Source organism: Schistocerca nitens, chromosome 7 (genome assembly GCF_023898315.1).
Source record: "Schistocerca nitens isolate TAMUIC-IGC-003100 chromosome 7, iqSchNite1.1, whole genome shotgun sequence".
NCBI lineage: Eukaryota > Metazoa > Arthropoda > Insecta > Orthoptera > Acrididae > Schistocerca > Schistocerca nitens.
In genome coordinates this window covers 477,037,815-477,042,103 of record NC_064620.1, presented here as the reverse complement: position 1 = coordinate 477,042,103, position 4,289 = coordinate 477,037,815, and the positions used below count along the sequence as shown (strand labels likewise).

Genomic DNA, 4,289 nt, shown 5'->3' with positions numbered 1-4,289 from the left:
CAAAGTGACGTCAGTGTCCCTCTTCTCGGGGGCTCACCCCAATGAGTCCCGCCCCTTCCTCCTCCATGGCCGCTTTCGACAACTTCGCGAAAGTGGGTGTGATATTACCTAATAGAACCCAACAGGACGTTGACCCGACAAAATAAGGAATAACTAAAGGAATGTGTTTGTATCTAGGTATCAGGCTTACGAAATGCAGTCAGCAGTGGCCAAACCGAGCTCAAGATTGGGCAATTTACAACAGGAGTAGCTTCCCATAGTAATTTAAAGAACTTGGCCAAGTATAAACACATATTACACTGTTAAAACAGGGAGTACCATATGGCGTACAATAACTGGCTGCATACGTCCTTATAATGAGAAAAATAACAATTACATGGAACAGTTAACAGATTAAAATTACATAACTTAGACAGCGGCTAACTTCTGTATGAAGATGATGAGTCTATCGTGGCGTGTAGAAGCATAGCTGCGGAGGCCCTAGGGTCCAAGAGTCCCATAAGGCGGCATATACGCTGGAATCAACTAAAGGCGAGTCTATTTCCATGCCACCACTTCACACTCAACACTGCTGCAGTTACAACTCTCAGCGGGATGGCTAAAACTGCGTAAACGTGATATATTACACACACACTGTGCGTATCACAAAACAAGATGCACAAAGCACTCCGTCTTCAGGCCACGAGTGGCCTACCGGGACCATCCGACCGCCGTGTCATCCTCAGTGGAGGATGCGGATACGAGGGGCGTGGGGTCAGCACCCCGCTCTCCCGGTCGTAAGATGGTATTCTTGACCGAAGCCGCTACTATTCGGTCGAGTAGCTTCTCAATTGACATCACGGGGCTGAGTGCACCCCGAAAAATGGCAACAGCGCATGGTGGCCTGGATGGTCACCCATCCAAGTGCCGACCACGCCCGACAGCGCTAAACTTCGGTGATCTGACGGGAACCGGTGTATCCACTGCGGCTAGGCCGTTGCAAAACAAGATGGCAGAATAGAAAAATAATTCCAGAAGTAGTGCTGAGCATGTACAACGAAACTGCCAGAAATTTGCAACTCAACTCATTTCCTGTTAGATTTACAAAGGCACTGGGAACGAGACAGGCGGGGCAGTGAGACTTTCACAAAGCCGGAACAATCACGCGCACGTATAAAAGTCTGATCTAGAGTAAGTAAGAAGTAGTAAGAAGTGGGTTTCTCGGAGACAAAATTCACATTAGGCAAATAAGCAACACGGGGGCTTAATTCGTGGCCACGAATCAGCTACCATGCGGAATTAGACAACCACTTGACAAATTAATCAGTTCCGGAAGACTTCTACGAACTCAACGGTAAGAAAGCCATTGCACACACACAAATTTCTCAATGCTCTAAGTTAGTATGCTTCGCCACAAACTCGAGCCACGTGCCCCCTTGACAGCGAGAGATGAGGACGTCGGCCTGTCGCAGCTCGCTAACCCCCGCGTCAACGCTCCGCTTCCCCGACCGCTACACCGCCACGACGCCCCATGGATGAGCAGCGCACTCTACACCGCAGGCGAGCAATTTGTGAAAGGAAACGCACCCGGCATGACTCAGACTACAACCTCTAAGAAAACTGTTTACAGTCGATTCTTGGTACAGACTACTTACTGTTCTTGCATTATTGCAGCAATAACATGTTCGCTAACTAAATCAATAATATAACTGAAAATTGAAAATCCCTTTGTAACTGGAAACTTTCAATTTAACTCACGGCACAGGAAAGACACTGACGACACAGATTTTCGCTGTAATCTACAAAGCTATCCGGCAGATAGAGGACTACCCTAAGCCGGCAAAAAATGCGCACAGACCGCTGGTAAAAAATCTGGAATGTACATCAGTCGTAGTCGTAGAGGCGTAAACTTGGTTACTACCGAGAGAATGGTCCAAAAACTATTAGAAGAACACAACTAGAGAAAAAAGGGACAGTCCAGTTGTTGTAGTAAATGTTTTGCACCCAGGGCACTACCGAATTTTATTTGATGATACTCAGTGAATGGCTTCCACAAGCGGATACTTCAGAAGCTATGTAGCGTTTACATAGTAATTATACGCAAAAAGAGACAGCCAGCGTTGCAACTAAAATGGATGTTCACTTGGCCGGTGACCAGTTTCGGGCTACGCCCATTCTCTATCCACCCAGTGTCTGCCAAGTAAAATGTCCGTCCAATGTAGCGGTAGCGCTGTGGTCCCACACCTCATTGGTGCAGTCCCTGTGTTCTTGGTACCCTCGGAAAAGATATGCGAGTGCCAGCAGAACACAACATACTGTCCCTCGGGCAAAGAGACCATGTAATCCTGTTAAATGTGGAAATGTGGTAGCAGTGGCATCCGCTGTTTGACGTTGGTGCCTTCTTGCCTACTGCACATTGTGGAAGTCGTCTGCAGCTGTAGTTGACCGTAGTTGGCCACTTTCTCTCCACTGGCCACACTGACTTTGATTCGTAGCGCACGACATGCACTTTAAGCAATGCTATGAGCAATACCACACTCATGGACTATTCTCGTCACACACTTCGTCCTACTTCCAGTTTCCCTATGATTCATTTGTCTCTGGATCATGTTGGAGTGAAGAATAGCACCAAAATCCTCCTTAATTGTTTCCTCAGTGACATATACGGATTTTTCCTGTTTCATAAATTCATCGTGTTGCGGGACCAGTCCTCTTGTCGCTTTGCTCATGCTGACCTCACATCATGTGATGTCCAGCTTTCTGGGAGAACACGGGCAACATCCTCCCGCTCATTCATTCTTTTACATGGAGTTGTTACTATGGTATGTTACTTTACCTGTTTCGTCCTTAAGTTTTGCACAGCATTGAATTATATGTGAAAGTACCGTACACAGGAATAGATTCTGTTAGAGCACTGCTTTAGGAATGTGTTTTTTGGGAAATCACAATGGTAACTTTTGTTTCAAAGACAAAGTTTTGAATGATGTACCACAGCAACGAGTCAAGATACCACCACGTAAAAAGGGAGAAATTCCGAGCTTGAGAAATTAATTGATTACGTCTATGTACTGTTAAATTATTTAAGTGAATTTCTGATGTTACTCTACTATTAAACATTGTAATCCTCAGCAAAGTTACAACTAAATAAAATGGTCCTATTACCGCTGAACAGATAGCATGTATGGCAACACCACGATGAGCAGCGCAGCAAATCATGACAATGAGTACCTCGGTCTGGTACCACTCTGCTTCTGACTCGTCTCTGTGTAATCTATATCTGCTTTATGCGGAAAACCTCCCAACCATTTGAGCACGCAGTACGTCAGTTGTCAACAGACTGGGTAGGAAATAACAGGTAGTTCAAAAAGAGCGCCAGTCTTGACATATCACATAGAGAAATTTATTTTTATAAAAAACTCAAACAAAATACATAAACGTGTTCGTCTAAACTTCCCATTTCATGTATGAGAAATGTGAGGCATATGACATCGTTTAATGCGCTGGCTTGCTAAAACTCTGTCCACGAAATTCACTATGACTGCAGGCCAAGTTCCCACGTCCAATTCGCTGAAGACTGATGGAATTCCCTCCTTCACGTCACGGATGTTTCTGGGTTCATTGGCATGCACAAAAAGAAAGTCACAAGGAGTTATGTCAGATGTCCTTGGCGGCAATTGATGATCAGCATTGCGGAAATGAGGCGACTCGGTACCGCTTATGGGCCAATTGAATTACTTCGCGGGAAGTATGGCAGGTGGCACTATCGTGATGAAACGACAACTCTTCAGTGTCCATTCCATCCAAATGAGGCCACAAATATCCCTTGTTGTAGTACTGTATCGGTCTCCATTGACAGCCACAGCTTTTCCCGCCTCATCCTCAAAAACATAAAGCCAGATGACGCCGCCTGACCAGATGCCGCACTGAACTGTCACTCGAGGATGTGTTTCCCTCCCTTGGATTATGCAAGGATTTTCTGACCCACAGGTTCTGCTGTTCTGTTAATTTAGATAACCTTTTAAGTGGAAGTGTGCTTCATCACTGAAGATGTTTCTATTTGTGAATCTGTGGTCCTCCCGTCGTCCTCGTAGAATTAAGTTAACAAACCGTCGTTTTTACTGGTAATCCGTCACTTTCAGCTGCTGCGTCATCTGAATTTCATAGGGGTGATAATGGAGTTCATACCGGAGAATTCTCCGTACTGAAAAACAGCTTGAGGCCAATTGTTTGGAACGATGACGAGTTTGTTTCATTGGCCTAATAGTCACACACTGACGACCCCCACCTCCCGAATGTTCTGCTCACTTCGA

General features: G+C 45.5%; 1 pseudogene; it reads right to left on the bottom strand.

The window, feature by feature from the left end:
* Window positions 1-863: 863 nt before the first annotated feature.
* On the bottom strand, window positions 864-981 carry LOC126196380 (5S ribosomal RNA; annotated as a pseudogene).
* Between the last annotated feature and the right edge of the window lie 3,308 nt (window positions 982-4,289).